Consider the following 19,872-nt stretch of genomic DNA (forward strand, 5'->3'; position numbering starts at 1 on the left):
GACAGTTGGCTCTTAGAAATGCCCCTGAGCAGGTCTGGTGGTTCAGGCCCATCATCCCAACTACCCAGGAGGCTGAGGCCGAAAAATTGCAAGTTAACAGCTTTTGTTAACCAGTTCAAGGTCATCCTGAGAGTGGGTTGGAACTATAGTTCAGTGGGAGAATGTTTGCAAAACATGTATGAAGCCCTAGTTTCAATCAATAACAGTAAGGAAGAAAAAAAATACATATCCTAAACTGAATATTTCTTATATCTGATGTTTTCAATCAATATGCCATAAATTTTATCTGGTTTTGGAATCCTTTCAGCTAATGATTACAATCTATGTTTTACAACTGAGAGTTCTCTACAGAGAATAAGCTACAACCTTTTCATGGTGTCTTAGGGTTTCTATTGCTCCAAGGAAACACCATGATCAAAAACAAGTTGGGGAGGAAAGGGTTTATTCATCTTACACTTCCACATTGGTATTAATTACCAAAGGAAATTAAGACAGGAACTCAAACAGGGCAGGATCCTGGAGGGTGAGATGGTGCAGAGGTGAGTGTTGTTACTGGCTTGCTTTCCCTGCTTTCTTATAGAACCAAAGACTACCAGCCCAGGAATAGCACCACCCAAAAAATGGGCTAGGTCCTCCCTCATTGTTCACTAATTGAGAAATGTCTTACAGATAGATCTCATAGAGGATCCCTCCTCTCTGATGAGTCTAGCTTGTGTCAACATGACACAAAAACCAGTCAGTACACAAGGTTATAGTTTTTCAAATAATAATAAAAAGAGAACTGCTCTTTGAAAAACAACCTGGAATTCTGTCTCAGATGTCAGGCAACTTTCTTATGTATTTCTGTTTTCATCCCTTTCAGGCCCTTTTGAGGTTGGAGGAGTGCATATGGCCACTGTAGCCAATGAGTTAGAAAACCCTATTTCAGCTGCTTTAGACTATGTTTAGGTAGCCATTTAAATGCCAGTATAAGGCACTGAGAGAACCCTTTTGCTCACAGCAGAGTAATACCAAATGCCCAGCATGGAGCCCATTCTATCACCTTGGAACCTTGATGACTAAAGTCATCTGAGATCTTGTAGTTACATGTAATGGACAGACAACAGAAAAGAAACCTTTCTATAATCTTTTTCGTCAGCAAACTGACGTGGATCTAAATGAAGATCTAAAGGTCAGTGTGGTAGATAGAAGAGAGGCGAGTGGCAAAGAGTACAGAAACCTGGGGGAAAGATCAGTGACAAAAAGCTGAGGTCAACTTAGGGCAAGTTTGTCAGTGACGTGCAGGGCACTTGGACAGAAAGATTCAGAAACCCTCAAAACCCCATGGATCTGAAGATGTGTAGAAACTGGGCGTACTCTCTTCTGAACATTAGACGAGATTTTATCTGTGTAATGGGAAGTGTACTGTGTGTCAATGACAGGGCATGGCCACTTCAAAACATTTTTTTTTCTTTGTTGAAAGGCCAGGCACAGTGGCTAAGATCCGTTGATGACAAGCTGCTGTTTGAAGTACAATATCTATTTTTTTCCCATCGGTGTTGTGGTTTTGTGCCCATTTGTTTTCTGGTGGGCAAGGAAGGAGCAGCATCTAGTGTAGCTCAGGCTGGCCTTTAACTGACTGTGTGGCTGAAGCTGACCTTGAAGTGCTGATTTTTCTTCCTTCACTTTCTGGCATTTTGAAGAGGAATCTTCACAATAGAAACTAGATAAGTGGATATAAGTAAGATGCTCCCCGAGCAACACGCTTCATGTTATGTAATTCTGACTTTTTAAACTTGATACTAAGGTTTGAAATTTGTGTTAACAGCCCTCATATGAAGAGACCCAGCAGGCTGAGAAAAATATGACATCAGATGCTTTTTCTGGTAGGTACTACTCTATTATTGCTTTCAGGTCGAATTAAGTTCTATAGGTGTGATATATTCTTGGCAATTAATTACTATAAGTAATTCTAGTGGTTAATGATAATTACTAATATTATTTTTTACCATGCCATGTCCAGTAGCCCCATTGTACCAAAGACACACCAATTTTTACTTTAATGAAAAGAAATTAATCTAGTAGGTTGGGGAACATGCTGTAAGGATGGTTCTCTCAAGAGGGATAGCTCATATTAGGCAGCATGGATACCACAGGTGACTGTAGTCATAATACTCCCAGTGTACTAATTTATTATTGGCCCACTAGAAAATGTCAACTTTCCCACTTTTCCTAGGTTCTAGTTAGCTAAACGCAAATTAAACACAAATTAAAATAAAAAAAAAAATTCTGTATGCTACTGTGAGGTGAATTCTCATATGGCTCATTAGCATGAAAGGCTTTAATGTTCAGCTGTGTCTGACCAGGCAAAGGAAGCCTTACCTGAAAATGTCTGTCTCACAGACCTTTCTACATTTAGAGAAGACGGACCAGCAGACAGATCTAGTGCTTTCTTTGACTGACGCTGGAAAATTATGTGAACCTAGGCAAGTTTCCAGGTTCTTCGGTCTCATATTTCTCACTTGTAGGGATTCCAAAAGGCTGACTCAGGTCCTGTTCTGTGATGGTTTCCCCCTCCTCCCCCCATAATTTCTCTTTATTCCTGGCATCACAAAGCTCCTATTTTACTGATAGCAGAATTGATAGACCGCCCAGACAAGAAGAGTACCAACTTATGTGGAGAGTTGGTATCAAGTCCACTTAGCTAATCTGAGATTTCCATTCCCAATATTCTCTTCAGTGAATCATGAGGGGCTGTGGTGAGCCATAAACAAGTCTGTGCTCAGGACTGGCAGATGGAAGTGAAGCTACCACATTACCCAAGCGCTGTTTATCCAAGAGGTTGGTATTGTATAGACAGCGTTTTGGCATGACATTCATGTGGAGTTTCGAGCAATTGCTGGCTCACCTTTGGGGCATGTGGCAACTCTAGCTGGATTCTCAGTCTTCCTGACTTCCTAAGTTTAACAGCATGACAAAAAGGGACCTGGTGAATTCATTTGTCTCCCACCATACAAGTTGAAGCCTCTGACACAAGGAGAATATTATGAAGTTTTCATTCATCCTCATGGAGGCTCATGGCTTTCCTGAAGGACTCATTCTTACCTATATTTTCCTATTACACATCCCGTCTCCTACACAATCCAGACCCTGCTCACTGGGTCAGCTGCAAAGCCACAGCCCACAAAATTTTTTTAAACCGATAATCTCTTAAGATTAAATACTTACTAAGGATCTTGTAATATATAAATTTCTGAGATGTTATGTTTCTATGATGTAACCTTGACTATTCTGGGTTAATGAATCGACCAAGGGAAGATAATTAAATGGGGGAAAATATCTATCACAATTTCTGTCAAAAATTAATGAATGTCATTGAGGGACAGTTGATAAGCCATTTATCTGAATATTTAACTTGAAAACAGGTCATAATTTGAACTTTCTTTTATGAAGACAGACTTTGTCCAGCTTGTCTCAGGGTATTTGCTTCTGTTTTGAATGCATGCACGCTAGTGGCCTGGAGAAGGAAGAAATATAGGTGGTACCATGGTGCCCTTTCCATCTGTATAGTTTGGAATCTCCAAACACATGTTTAAACCTATTTTAGAAACACTGGCTTGAAGGGCTGCCAAATCATTAGGTTGCCTGAGGCAACTTTGTGCCTTGATGTGGCTCTCAGTGCCACATGCTATTCCTCTTCCAACAATACCCTAAGCTTTATGACAACTTGGCACAGCATCATCACCTCTGCAGTCTCAACAAGGAGAAACCTCACTGATGCTAGAACATTAGAAGCAGCAGTCAGCCCTGCTGGACAGTAGACCACTCTAAAGCAACATCTTCCCTTTGTTTTTCTTGCCTGTTGATTCCAGTGCCTTTGGAGCCTCCTTTTCAAGCCATTTTTAGCAGCTTCTTGGTTTGAGAAACCTTCAAAAATGTTCAAAATCTCGGAAGGTAAGGGAGGAAGTGTGAGGCACCCAGCACCCCTAATTGCATGGTGCTGTCTAATTCAATTTGTTCTTTTGTTCTGTCACAGATAAGAGTATAAAAGAAATTTCCAAAGATTGTGGAGGAGGAAAATTCATGAATTTAACCTGTTCAGCTTACATTAAATATAAACAGATCATGGTGAGTCACAATAGAAATTTGGGTACGTGTTAGATGCAAGGGGCTGCTCACCCTCAGAGATGAATAGCAATTAAAGATGCACAGGATATTCTTGCAACTGTTCATAAACAACTCTTATATCCAGGAATCATGTTTGTCATGTTAGAACCCTATTATCTCTTTCTTCACTTTTCTATAGTTCCCTTTGTTAGTGGGTGTCTTAGTTAGGGTTTTACTGCTGTGAACAGACACCATGATGAAAGCAACTCTTATAAGGACAACACTTAGTTGGGGCTGACTTACAGGTTCAGAGGTTCAGTCCATTATCATCAAGGTGGGAACATGGCAGCATCCAGGCAGGCGTGGTGCAGGAGTAGCTGAGAGTTTTACATCCTCATCTGAAGGGCACTAGAGAAGACTGACTTCCAGACAGCAAAGAGGATGGTCTCTAAGCCCACCCCCATAATAAAATACTTCCTCCAACAAGGCCACACCTCCTCCTACTGCTACTCCCTGAGCCAAGCATATTAGAACCACCACAGTGGGAAAGTCAATTTTATAAGCCACTTCAGTAACTCCTCCATCAAATTTGAATGGCAATGTTAGATGAATTAGAAAATATACTAGCATGACTAGGCGTGTTACTTAATGAGAGTAATGCTATTTTGTCTCTTGTAGTTGGTACATTTTTGTATCTTCTTTAAATGTTAACACAATGCTGAACTTTTTTTTTTATGTGTCTACTTAGGTGGCCTACGGTCTCCTATTGTCTGCTCAAGTAGCCACCTAGGTCAGGCCTTGTAAACTTTGTAAACTTTTTCTGCTTGAAATTTCTTTGCACCCAGGACAGTATATGTCTATACAATTGGCATATAAAATGAACAATACTGTATTATAAGAAAATTTACTTTAAAACAAACCTTTTGGAAACACATGGCTCTATTAAAGAAAGCAAATTCTATACTAGTGAGATGGATACAATTGCTTATTTTTATATAAACGTTAGATCTGGATGGAATATTTGACACTGGTAGATAGAAAACCTCTGGTTGTTTTCAGACCTTATTTCACAGCTGTCCATGCTGGGCTTTCTATTTCATGTAGTGCATAGTACAAAATGGCTGAAGTCTATGCAGGGGGATAGCACAAACTGTTGGCAGTTGTGTTCTGATCTCAAGCCAACATTTATTTAATGTTTTTTCCTTTATCAAACTCAAGTCAGGAACTCAAGAAGTGTAGAAACCAAGTTCCGAACATATATATATACACACACATATATATGCATATATATACTTATATATATGCATATATACATATACATATGCATATATATACTTATATATGCACATATATACATATATATTTGTGTGTGTATATGTTGTTAGATATATATATGCTATATATGATACATACATATATATATTATATATCATATATATGTTATATATGATATATGATACACACATGTATATGTTATATATTATATATATGTTGTATATGATATATGATACACACACACACCCTAGAAACCCAGTAACCTGGTATTTGCAATTTGAGGTATGGTGGCAGGAAAATATATTTTTAAAATGTTTTTAGTTAAAACCATTTTAGTACATTCTGCCTTATAGATTTTAGATTTTCCAGACCCCACAATTTGTGAGTCAATTTCCAAAAACTAAACCAGTCTGTTTCTGTAAGAGTAGAACATATTGTATACACAGCACAGGCACTGCAGTTCATAACATAACAACAGTCTCAAATCTGAATGACGATTTGAGTGGTCATTGCTGCTGCAAGGTATCCTGGTGTTAACACGTGTTTTGAACCACAGAGGCACTGAAGCTGTGGGCTGCTAGAAACACCTCATACTTGTAACATATTGCTTCTGAGTTAATATTTTATCATTGTGTGTTCACCAACCTTTTATTATTGTCGAATTTTGAACCCCCCACATTCAGTTATGCAGTCTCTTATGGGGGTTGTGAGCCACTATTTAAGAAGTTGGGACCTACATGTGATTGTGTGCGTATTTTTAAATCTTCTGGGTTTCAAGATGAAAATATTTTGGATTGCACAAAATTTTGAATATATTTAGCACTGAACTTCGTGATAAATCTGTTAGAGAGTAAATTTTTGTTATATATATATATATATATATATATATTTTTTTTTTTCACCACAGTAGAAAAACATCAATTAAGAAGTATGATTAATACTTAAGTCAGAAGACGTTGAGTGAATCAAATTACCCTCATAATGTTGGTAGACTTGAACCAATACATTAAAAATCTTAAGAACAAAGACTCCAAGACCTCTCTAAGGCAAACAAATTTTGCCTTCAGACTGCCTCCGGCCTCAGACTGCAAGTCGGTATTACCAGAATTTCCAGGCTGCTACTCTGCCTTATAGATTTTAGATTTTCCAGACCCCACAATTTGTGAGTCAATTACTAAAAATAACTCTACCTGTGCCAATCCCTGCTTATGTCTGTGTGTTTCTCTCTGTCATCGATCCATTACTTCTGTGTCTTGAATGGGTCACTTTAAATTACTTAACATCAGAAAAAAACAGGTAAGAACTTGACCTTTACAGTCAAAGGACTCTGTAGGCTGGATCTTAGCTTTGGAATGCATTAATTTTATAACTTTAGGAATGTGCAAAAGCTTCTCTAATCCTTGCTTTTAATAGTTATGTAACAAATGTAACACAAATAATATTTATCTGACTTTTACTTTATGATAGACACTGTTTCATGTTTTGCAGGTATTATTTCATATCTATGGTACTGTTATTAGACAGGGGAGTGACTGGCAACCTTTGCATCTTATTAAATCTCTCTGTCTTCAGTGAGGACCTGATAGGGTCATGCATAGATGAATGTATAGTGTATGTATATGTGTATATGTGCATGTGTGCATGTGTGCATGTGTGCAAAGAGCTACCTCAGGCTCTGCTGTGTGGAAAACACACACACTGGCCAGCATTCTTGAACCTCCAGCAGTTTGGTGTTTGGTTGTGTCTCCTGATTTATCCCACAACCAAATTCTAACATTTACTCCAGTATTGTCTTGGATTATCAATCAGATCTTACCAGTATCAGGTACAAAGATAGCAGATAGACTTTGTTTACATTTCTCTGAAGCAGATTCAGACATCAGAATGAGCTTTAGTTAGTCAAAGGACTGTCACATCTTAGACCAGTTATTCTCAACCTGTGGATTGCGATTAATTTTGGGGTCAAACAAGCTTTTCACAGGGGGTGTCTAAAATCATCAAAAAATTTAGATATTTACATTACAATTCATGACAGGAGGAAAATTACAGTATGAAGCAGCAACAAGAAGAATTTTATGGTTTGGGATCAGCACAGCATGAGGAACTACATTCACAGGTCACAACATTTGGAGGTTTGAGAGCTATTGCATTAGACTAACCAAGCTCCAACTGCTTTTCACTATAATAAGAAAAGAAATTGACAAAGCATGCTGAAAAGCACTGAGTAATTCCAATAGCCCCTTATAGACTTCTTCAATGCAAAAACTTAAATACTTTAGGTGACTGAGTTCATTTCCTAGCACTGTGACAGGACTTGTTTTCTTTACTCTCAGAGAGATGAAAACTGCTTAACCTTGCACGCAAAGTAGGTTCAAGACTCCAAGGTACCTTCTTTTCTGTTACTAGCCAGTGCCCTAGAGACAACAAAACCAATTTTACAGACATATTCACAGGTAAAGATTGAGCACTGTACTTTCGTCATGTGGGTACCAGGGCACTTTCTTTGTTCTTTTGGATCAATTGTCTAGTGCTTATTTTTTACAGTCCTCCTTTTTGTTTTCAACTTTTATATATATGAAAATTTTCATATCTATAAATATAATTTATGTTTTCAAATTTTAAATGTCCATATATACAATATGTATATTTATATATAATATATAAAGTATTTTATAATTTATTGCATACAATAAATCATATAAATATTATTTATATATAATTATATATATAATTGGCTGGATGACATGCCTGTGGTATTTATTTTTTACTCTTGAATAAGTATTTAACTTCCCAGGCAATTTTTCCAAAAGCTCAGATTGCTTTAAGAAGCAAATGATAAATAACATCCATTTCCAAATTCCTCTTGTGCATTATTTAATACATACAATCTCTGTGAGATGTTACTTACAAGGGCATTCACTTACACTAATGTTTACTGTTCATGTTCTACATAACTCTGTCAGAATTCTCTGGAGAGATGGAGCTGCCTTACTACAGTTGCCCACTAACAAACAGGATCTAGGGTTTTGCACCCCGTGCCCTCCATGGCTACATTATGGAAACCTAGATTTCTTACCTATGATTCTGGAGCTATTAACGTCTGCTCCAGAGCTCTGCCTACAGTCCATTTTTTTTTTGAAATCTTGCTTATTTTGTCAGTTTCCCTACCTGAGGTTCTTTATATTCTTTTCAAATGTTTTTTTTTCCAGACATACATTTTTAATCGACTGGTTTCATATAAATCCTTTCTGAAGGTCTAATATTGCATATACTAAACATACAGCTTTTGATATCCAAGCTCAGACTGTCATGGACTATCTAGTCATAAACTTTGTAAAAGCCATTGTTAACAAGAGATGATGACACACAAGGACTAAAGGGGTTTCTGAAGACATGGACGGTACATAGATTTGGTTTTCGTGAGACAGGTTGCCAGCACTTGGAAATGTAGGTGGAACTGTGTCTCTAGGGTTGGCGTACCTAAACCCATGTGTGGCTGTTTATTAAGATGGGACAAGTGCTGAGAATGGGAGCAATGATGTTTACAGAAGCATAGGGTCATTTGGTTTCTAAATTTGACTTTCATAAAATTTGAAGCATCCTTTTGAATTTTGTAAGATCATAGATCTCGGTTCCCATGGCCTTTAATAAATAAATCTTGGCTAATGAACGCCAGTGGGGCTCTGTGTTGGATTAGTTGCTTCTAACATGAGTAAGACTCTCAAAGGAAGTTTAGTTTTATCCTACAGTGGTGGTGGTGGGGCACTGCTCTTTATGGGAAATTCATCCCCGCTGTACTCCATTCACAATGATACGAGTTCTCTTTCTTACACACAGAAATGAGTGGCAACATTTCCTAAAGTCGATCACGTGCCTGCCAATTGTGAGGTTCCTCAAACCCAACAGGTACGAGTTGGAAGAACGGGCATAGCGAAAGAGCAAGTGTTTGGCTCTGATTTCAAGAATACGCTTGATGCCAGAACGGCGCTTAATTTTTTAATCATTAAACATGGAAGAGTGCCTTATTTAGTGAGAAAAGGCCCCTCGTCTTCTAAATTTCAATGTTTAATGTTTTATCATTTGGGTTCTAAGGAACACAATCTTTTAAGGAGAAGGGATTTTTTAATAGTGATGGCTGATGATGAAGGAAGACGGCAAGATTTTCAGCTCCTGGTGTCCTTCATAGTGCAAGAACTCACTAATCAGGACTACCTCTGGGCTTATGATGGTAGGTTCCGCTTAGTAACTTAGCCGGATGGAGTATAGGGAACTTTGTAGCTGATGAGAATAGGTTAGAAGCTAACAACCCCATTGCTTCACTGGATTTGGAATTGGAAAGCGCACCACAACCCAGAATCAGTCTCCTTCTGATTCTGTAGCTCTTCCCCAAAATGCATGGGGATTTGGGTGTTGAACATGGACAAAATTTATGACCACACTGGGTCTTTCTCCAGAAAAAGCTTATGTTTTGCAAAGGAGTGCTTCAGCCATGAAGCGCATGGTAGCCCACTCTGTAATGCCAGGGCCCCGCCAGCAGATGGCAGTCACACTACACTGCGTTTTGGCAATAGGCACTTAACACCCTGAGCTTGTCTTCACCAGGGAGGGTTTGAGGAGTTGGTGCCTTGGCAGTGATGCTGATTTACATGGAGATTAATTCCAGGAACCCACTATAGAAACCTATGAATTTGGCCTTGAAGTTGAGGATATTCTTAGCTGGAAAAAGCAACAGAGCTTGGTTAAAGCAAAACACCTCCTTAAATAAGTCTGTCAAAGTGAGCTATGAGGTGAACGTCTCAAGGTCTTGGGCCTATGCTGAGCGTTGATTCACGGGCACATGGAGCAATATAAGCGCAGTTAAGGAGTTGGCATGCAAAAATGACGGTCGAAATAGCAAGGCTGGAAACCACTGACAGACTGCTGTATTTCAGGATTGACTGAGGTTGGAAATGCCTGGGTGGGGTTTTTGGGAAACAGAAGAAATTCAAAAGTGAATTTCCCAGTCTTAGAAGAGTGACATTTTTACTTTCTTCTACAGAGACAATACTTCCAAAGGGATTCAAGAGTTTGACTCCTCCCACACAGTTGAAGCTCTGTATCACAGCCTTTCTTCTTACCATGACGTCATGTGTCCCCGTACCCCAACCCCGAGCCCACCCCAGTCAAGTCTTCACTTTCACAGCTGATCTTGTTGGGCCATTCTCCCTTATACTACTACTTAAGATTTTTTATTTTGTTTTTCTTGAAGATAACGCCGGTTTTGGGATATGTGTATTGTTTAAATCAGTGTTTTTCAACATGTGAATCAAAACTCATTTGGAGGCAGTATGACCCTTTCAAAGGGGTTGCCTAAGACCATTGGCAAACACACATATTTCCATTACAATTCATAACAGTAGCATAACTAGAGTTATGCAGCAGTAACGTTGTGGTTGAGGGTCACCACAACATGAGAAGAGCTGTATTAAAGGGTCACATTGGGGATGATGAGAACCATTGGAATTGGAATAGGATGGAGAGGTTAGCTCCATTTCTCAGTGGTTTATTTTTTTTTATTTTGTTTTGTTTTGTTTTATCTGAGCAGGAGGTAAATTTTATCTCTCTCCATGTTCGGGTTAGTCTTTTGAGACCAGCAACTGTGTGGAAACAGAGCTTGGTATAGGGGAAAGAGCAACCATCCCTAGCTAGAGAGATGTCATATGTGTCATAAAAATGGGACTTATGAAATGTTATTTTTCTTGGGAAACATTGAAACTGCGACTGTCGTGGAATAACACGGTGGGTGAGAGAATTATGTGCTTTGATAAAACTATAGATTAAATCTTAAAAACATAAATAAGAGTGTTGGCAGCCTCCTGGGTCCTGTGCTGGTCCTGTGTCCTGTGGAAGGCTTATTTTCTGTCTCAGGAGCTGGGGTAGATGCTAATTCATCCACAATGAGAAGAGTTGGAATAGACTTGTTCTCAGTGACCCAGACAGGCAAAGACAAGGCAATGAGAACACTTAACTTTCTCAGGTTGAGAGAGTCCTGCTAAAATGATCCTCCCATAACTATAGACATGACCAAGAAATTGAGAACAGTGGCTGCTCTTCCAGGAAGCTTGCCTTTGATTCTCAGCACTCACATGGTGGCTTCAGTGACAAGGCATCTATTTGATGTCCTCTTCTGTCCTAAAAGAGTCTTTTGTCTCTTCTGGCCTACAAGTCTTCCATGTAGTACACAGGCATACGTCCAGGCAAAACTCTCATACATATAAACTAAAATAGAAATTAACAACAATTTGGAAAGTGCTTTTCCATAGGTTAATGAGGGTAAGTAGGTGATGCTGATACATTTATCACACTTACTAACCATAGTGGGCTCAACTATGCTATAGTACCAAAGTGCAGCCACTATGTCTTAACACAGTTAAAATAATTAGTGGTGCATGCCAAGTATGGAATCGCCTGATTAGAAATCGGGTGTCCAGCAACTAGTAGTTCAGAGACTCATTGTCTTGAGCCTTCACTGCCATTGGTTCAAAGTTGCTCCAATACATCCAGCTGCAGATAGAAGATGGAAACTGGGGCATCTGAGAATGCATGACAACCACATGGATAGGCCTGGACATAGGCCACGCCACTCCGATCTGTGTTCAGTCAGTCAAATCCAACATATGCTACTAACTGCAAAGAACATCAGGAAATATGGTCTTGCACTGCACTGAGGAAGGGACAGTTTGGTGGCTCTCTCTCCAGTTGTGTCCTTGTCACCTCCATTGTGTTCAGGCTGTTTTCTCTACACTCCCCACTACTAGGGTAGTTTTCAAGCAATGTCTCTGTATCTCTTGCTGTTTTCAACTACTCATTTCAGTTATATTCACTGATAGAAAACCATCAAGCAAATCAACCGGCCCTGGGTTGAGCAGGGCATTAAGGTTTTCTAAATGTACTGTTGCAGTGGCAGGAATAAGAATGGACAGTCAGAAACAATTAGTTAGTTTTCTCATAAAGTTAGCATTTCCTTTCTTTCTGTCACAGCTGTTCCTGGAACTCATGAATATCTTTGTGCAGTATCAAGGCTTCTATTAACAGAAGGAAAAGGTGTTACAAAAGCAAAGTTGGAGCCCAAATGTGTTTTGAACACAGAGTGTTGTTTAGAGAGATCAAAGCTTAAGCCCTGGCATGCAAGGCTGCTCTACCTGTTCAGCCTAATGCCCCTTAAAGTTCTTAGCCATGTCATCTTCTGTGTTCATATGGACACGTACTTTTTACATGGGTCTTAACAGTGAACTTAGTCCTTTATGATTCCTTTATGATTCAGTGTTAGGAATTATGAAATCTATGATACTCATGAGAAGAAAAGCTTCTTACCCTATAAAATTACAAGAATATAGTGCATTCAAAAAATGCAGAAAGGAACATAATTTTTATATGTAAAGATACATGTATAATTTTATTTTGATTATTTTACTATCCCACGATAGGCTCGAGGCCTACTGAAGATAATCAAATCAAATATCTACAGTCTCCAAACATCTCCACATCAAGCCTCTGCATCCTTGTCAAGATTCATTCCATGGGGTATGTCCAATGGGATTAATAGCAAACCAGTACAGTTGTTGGGTTTGGTTTCTTTTCATTGCCTGAAGAAGGTCAATCTGGATTCCATATTATGCACAGAGGCTGGAAACCTGTCTTTTTAATAAGGAAGAATGACCTTATTTCCTAGTACTTCTGTAGAACTCTCTCACTAGGGAACAGACCATTTACCATGTGGTCTGTTCCATCTAGTTCATTGTTCATCATGGGTCCATTTTCTCATAAAATCACCAACATTAAGAGGTTCATAACCAAGTCACTAGCTGGAGGGGAGACATAGGATTACATTTTTTAGAAATGTCTGCTCCAGTTGGCTCCAACCAAACTAGACCTATCTTAATACAGTGCTGTGATTCCAAAATTGTACACCTTATTCCCTTAGATATTTAGATACACCACAGTTATTTCAGAATCCACAATGCTATTTACTTGAAATTATGTTCAGCTGTAATGAGTCAGAAAGTGGTAATTCATTTATTATATGTACCTTTCATGCCTTGTATGATGGCCACCAACTGCCTACATGTCTGAGAACAAATATGTAGCCAGACATCTTTGTGTGAACATGATTTTTGTCCATGTTTTTTTCCTTCATATTCTTGTATTCGATTCTATCTTTCATTCATCCTATAATAACATATAATAACAGTGATTTTAAATAGCTAAACCTCTTTCATTCATAGATAAATCTAACATTGAAATGCTGGCCATCATAGATCATACACCTGTATTGCTTTAATAAGTAACATTGACCATATTAATTTTTTGTAATGTTTTCCCTGACTTGTCACAAAATTTATGAGTAAAATGAACTGCAGAATGTCTGCTCAATTCTCATCCTCTGTAAGATGCTTGCACAAGGTTTATACAATGTCTTACTTAGGCTTTGCTGTCATTCTATGTGATAACCTCTAGAAAATGGCATTTTGTTTTAGACCTAAGATATTTTTAGCTTGATCTGGGAAGATTTGTAATCATGGCTTCAGTATCTTTAACAAAATTAAATTATTTGATATAAATGTAATATTTAAAACATTAAAATTGTTTCAACTAATTCTAGTTTAAATGCATATTACTTTATCCTACAAGCATAAAATATATTCTTTCTATATTGGATGTCTGGGGGAAAAACAATTGCGCTTCTATATCACAATTTCAGTTATTTGGAAGTTTATCTTTTTTCTTAAATAATTTCTACAACAGGTTTAGAAATTTAATCAAACTTTTCAAAGAACTAAATTTACGAAATTCATTGTCTTTACAAGACAGCTTACCATCCTGATATTATTTTTCTTTATTTTTGCATTTAGAATTCAGTTTGCACTTCTAACTTCTTGAAACATATAGATTGATATATCACTTCCAGGTTTTCTTTTTTTAATATATTAAGAAATTTATTCTAAGCATACTTCTCACCAGTTGGTGGAGAACTGCATAGCTTTGGAGAGGTGATTAATTCATCATAGTATATCTTATGACCTCTTATGAGGATTCCTGTCCTCATAAGAGAAGCCTCAGAAGAGACCCAGCCCCTCCAGGGTGGGAGGCAAAAAACAACTTCTGAAAGTTGCCCTCTGTTCTCCATTCTCCTGCTGATGCACACGTATCCATCTAATAAATGAATAAATGGAGATTTTAAAAGAAGAAGCACCAGAGTGATCCCTGCCCTTTCTTTCAAATATGGAAGGATACAGCAAGAAAGTGTTGTTAGGAAACATGACTCTTTGTCAGACTCTAAATCTGCTACTTAATTTGAACTTTGCAACTTCCAAAACTGTGAGAAAGAAATTTATGTTGCTACGAACTACCTTAATGGCAGAATTTTATCCTAGCAGCCTGGATGGACTACAACAAGCAGTTCTAGTAACAAGCAGTAAGAGCAGCACAAGATTGATGATAGACTATTCTGGAGCAAACTTTGCAGTGGAAGGGTGGTCAAGTGGTAGGGTGATCAAGGGTGGAAGTGCAGAAAGACAAGTGAGAACAGGAAAGATGTTGTCTCACATTTCCTCATGGTGTTGGGTTCTCACAAACTAGAAGCTTCTGAGTTGAAAGAACCTTCTGAAATGATCACATTTCAAAGCTGTGTTTTTATTGAAGACATTTGTCTACATTTTGAATAACAATTTAACAACATATGACGTAGCCTATAATAAATCCCTAAGATACAAAGCAGTAGTACTTTGAGCTCTCCAACATCGTGGCTTGAATATAGTACCATGTCCTCTACCTGCTCAGGTTTTGAATGCTTGCTTATCATCTAGTGGCTCTATTCTCAGAAGACTAGAAACTTGAGGAGGGGGAAGAAGTCAGGAGTGGACTCTTTTGTCTGTCTCTTTCTGCTTTTTTGTCTGTCATATTTGACTACCACCATGATGTTTTACCCAAGTGATGGGGCCAGATCAGATGGACCTAAACCTTTGGAATGGTAAGCCAAAATAATTTTCCTCCTTTAAATTGTTAATATCAAGTAGATCATCGTGATTCAATGTTCAGCTGGTGATCCTTAGGCCAAGGATGCGGTTGATCTAGCTAAGATCCTTGAAAACAGCACTTAGCCTTGTAGCAATGGTAGCCATGAATTTGTAGATTAACATGTTAGTTTATGTCATGGATTCAAATCATTCAAATTCCTGTTTGATCCTTTTGTATTTTTTTTCTGTTGTTGCTGTTGCTGCCATCTATCTGGTTTAATGGGGTAGATGGTGTCCAGATGTTTCTATTGGATTGTTTATTATCAACTTTGTAAAATAGCTCAGAAGTGAAAGCCAGTTTTCATTTCATTTGTAAATGATAAAGTGTTGTCCCTGTTTTAAGATAAGTAATTGAATTTGACTCCCAGCACATCAGATCCCAGACTGATGATTTTTCTTCATTGAGAGAAAAAAAAATTGACAGTAAGTACAATTTCAGGTTTTCTGTTCATGAATAAATCATTCTATATTTATCTGAAGTAAAATATATTTTTCATACAAAGTTAAAAATGGCTAGATCAACTCCTTTTAAGTGGTACCATAAGAATCTACCAAAATTTGATATATCAAGAGGAACTGAATCTCTTGACTACTCAAGAGTTAATTGACATGTGCACATGACCTATGTTCAAAAGGGCCCATGTCTATTTCCCTTCTGGCCCAATGGGAAAACCAGATGTATTATTTTCCTTATGCTGTTGGCTTTCTAGACTTACACTTATTTAAAGAAATCCTATCCTGTTATACTCACAGATGGTTGCCTAGCCCAACTGTCAGCAGGGCAGCTTCATCCAGCAACTTATGGAAACAGATGTAAAAATACACAGTCAAATATTAGATGGAGCTAGAGGAACCCAGCAGAAAATAAAGAGGAAGGACTGTATGAGATAGAGGTGTCTAGGACACCATTAGAATACCACGCACAGAACCAACTAAGCAGGCATCATAGGAGCTCTCAGAGACTGAAGCAGAAATCGTGGGCCCTGTATGGGTCTGAACTAGGTTTTTTGTATATATATTATGGTTGTATAACTTGATCTTCTTGTGTGACTCCTAATCATCAGAATGAGGGATGTCTCTGACTTTTTTACCTTCTATTTGGACCTGTTTCCTTCTATTGCTTTGCCTTGTTCAGCCTTGACATGAGAGTTTGTATGTAGTCCCGTTGTAACTTGTCATGCTATGTTCAGTTGATATCTCTGGGAAGCCTGATCTTTTCTGAAGGGAAATGGTGGAGTGGATCTGGGAGACAGAAGGGAGGTAGGGTGGGAAGACTTGGAACAGTGGAGGGAGAGGAAACTGCAATCCAGATATAATGTATGGGAGAAGAATAAATAAAAACTTAAAAAAACAAGGAATCAGATTTTGTGACTAAGAGTCTTGTTCAATCAATGACTGCCCCCATAACTAGGCCAATAAAGAAGGAGATACTTAAAATGGTGGTTTTAAATTTGTGAGTACTGGACAAATAGCTGTGGTATATAGATAATATGAAGAAATAGCAGGTTTATTTATAGAAGAAAGAAATAGTTTTGTTTTGATTTGTTGTAAGCAGGACTGTGACAAGGAGAAAGGACTCAGGCCTGGGATTTTAGCTTTGGGAATTAATATCTTTTAAGTTTTATTTTATCCTATGGTCATAGATTATTCCAGAAAAGAAGAGGATTGAGATGTATAACTCTGAAAAATATAAGAACTTAAGAGCAATGAGAAAACTATGATTGAGGTAAAAAAAAAAGTTATAATGAGGAAAGTCAGGAAATCGATTACTCTTAACACCAAGAGAGATAGATATGCACAGACTTACAGTGACTTAATGTCCTAAGGAAGAGATGTGAAGACTTTCCGCCATAAATTTCATCATGTGGAAGACACATGGTGATGACTTTGTTCTGAGTAGTTCCTATGGAACAGTATGGAGGGTAAGCCCGTTGAAGCACTGAGAAGAACATGTGCCAGGTGGGTAGAAGGGTGTGCTGTATATATAAACCTCAAAGGCAGGGCTCTTTGACCACTTACCTTGATCCTCAAGAGTAGGGTATTAAGTTTGTTTCTGTTCATGCTCCTCTACCAGGCACTCAAGACCCAGGGCATTTGTGGTAGCATTGTGCTCACGTGGCATGTGTGGTTGTACCTACCTAATTCTTAGAAGTATCTAAACCAGTGCAAGAGAAGAGAGTAAATAATAAACCATTAGAAGAAAAGTCTGACAATAAGGACTAGAATAGAATGCCAGTGTTTTTGCTAAGTAATGATGCACAGGAGAATTTCTGACCCAACTGTGGAGAAACTGATCTTTGGAAAATGTTTATCAGTATTTCTACCCCAGATTTCCAAAAATAAAGGGTGGTCTCTCTGCCCATCTCCAGCTGTTCCACCCCCAAAGTGTTTGGACAGGAACAAGTTATTTCCTAGTTATCACTCCATTGATAACTAGGGCCTTAGCTGAAACCTCTGTGCTTAAAGTCAAAGGTCATGTGTTAAATACAAATCCCTCCCACCTTGTGTTCCATACCACAAAGCAGACTGGGTACCACCTAATATCCTGTACTTCCTTCTTCTCTTAAACACAAAGCTCTGATTTAGGAAATTTAAATCCATCTTTTAATCGATGCCTGATATAAATTCATCTCTGTTGAGTCTTACCCTTTACTATTGTTACTAAGAGAACCAAGTAATTAATGAAGAATCCTTGAAAATGTAAACTCAACTACAAACAGAACAGTGAAAATGAGAGTAAGATGTAAAGGAACCATGTGTAAGTAGCTAAGTGATCACAAGGTATTCCTGGGAAAGTAACTGTAGAAAGACTCCAGATTATAGCAAGCTCTATCGTGGTCTAAACATTCTTGAGGGAGTGGTTTAAGCAAAACACTAGAAGGCCAAATGGCCTTTCAGAAAATAATGGAGAGGAGGGAACAGGACAGAACAGTTGAAGTTCACAGACCTTGAGTGAGATGATCTAGTTTACAGGCTGGAAACTTAGGGAAGAATGAGAGAGTGATGGAACAGGAAAGGAGCCATTGGCATTGTTAATGTTTAGAGAATCACATCAGTGAGATACTATGGACAGAAGATGGATGAGCAAGGAAGAAGATAAATGAGAGGAGGCATGGCCAGGATAAAGGGAAATTGGAGATCATACAAAGGAAATACATCTTATTTGAAGTTTTCCTAGTATTGGCTTCACTTGTATTTAGTCTAATCTAGCAGCCAATGCATTACTTATGAAGTGATAACTTATGAGTTAACATCTTGCATTTGTATAATCATCATTCATAGTCAAAATGTTTTAAGTATCCAACAGGTTTAACGTGTCTGGTATGTGCCTAATTGATTCAAATGATATATTTGTGCCCCTCCCTCTGAGATAGTTCATTTTTTTTTGTAGGATTACAACATCTTGAAGGAAGGAAAAGAAATACTGTGCATCAAAAAGTCTGAGTCAAACAGAAGGCACCCAGAATCACATCAAAGTCAAAAGAGCAAGAAGAGGGCAATACAATGCTTCTATGCCACTGAAGTGGGAGGAAGCCGATTCCATAGCTTAGTCAAGTAACTCAAGTCTTTCAGTGTGGGTATTATCATATCTAAGGATCAAACCACTATGACTTCTGTGTAATAGCCTATAATGTTAGGCAAGGGACTCCTTTGAAGTTGTTAAACATGGCCGGTGGCAAGAAAAGAAATGGAACATAAAGACACAGATTTCACAAGCATAGAAGATTGGTAAAAATAGTGAAAACTCAGACTGTCAGTAACATAGTTTCAAATTCTGCCTTTGCTGTGAATCAGAAGATGACATTGTGAAAGTGTGTCTGGGCCTGTGTTCTTAGAAATAAAACTGGGGAACATACCAGCTGTTACTGTGGCACTCTGTAATGACGTAATAGGTACTAAGATGCCTGCTCATCTAGAATGGTTGCAAATGGTACAGAAAATAAGGTGGATTATATGTGTTTGTGTAAAAGCCAGATGATTTCACTTTTGTCTTTCCTTTTTCATTTTTAAAAAGGTTGGTTTGCTGCTCCCAGAATGTGAAGAAAGGGAAGATCTGTGAGGACCATAAACAATACAAACACAAGTAAATATGATAGTAATTTAGCAATTGTTAGCAACATACCATTTTACAGCAGGAAGGAAGGAAGCATCAAGAGTTGCTCAATAAGAGGAATATTGTTATTTAGATCAGAAAGTAGTCAATGATTTCAAATACTGTGGCTTCCTCAAAGAAGGTGAGCTTTCCTTGCTCCAGAAGCCTTGTGATTTATAATATATGCAAGTCTCCATCCAAAATGGTTCTGAGGTAGCACCCAACTTTTTTTTTAACTTCATTGGGTCTAGAATCTAGGGATGGAGCTCTTGGTGTTTTAAATACAAATATATTGAATGAAAAATTACATAAGCTCCATCGCCACCACTGTCTCCAGTGCCACTCCGACTTGTAAGTGAGAAA

At 38.1% G+C, this 19,872-nt stretch overlaps 1 long non-coding RNA gene across 1 annotated transcript; it reads left to right on the forward strand.

The window, feature by feature from the left end:
- Positions 1 to 1,576: 1,576 nt before the first annotated feature.
- LOC143434208 (uncharacterized) lies at positions 1,577 to 19,628 on the forward strand. The gene is made up of 4 exons (XR_013103549.1): positions 1,577 to 1,720; positions 1,808 to 1,865; positions 4,016 to 4,107; positions 18,808 to 19,628. It is a non-coding gene; the product is annotated as an uncharacterized LOC143434208 (long non-coding RNA).
- The last annotated feature ends 244 nt before the right edge of the window (positions 19,629 to 19,872 follow it).

Source organism: Arvicanthis niloticus, chromosome 13, assembly GCF_011762505.2.
Source record: "Arvicanthis niloticus isolate mArvNil1 chromosome 13, mArvNil1.pat.X, whole genome shotgun sequence".
Lineage (NCBI taxonomy): Eukaryota > Metazoa > Chordata > Mammalia > Rodentia > Muridae > Arvicanthis > Arvicanthis niloticus.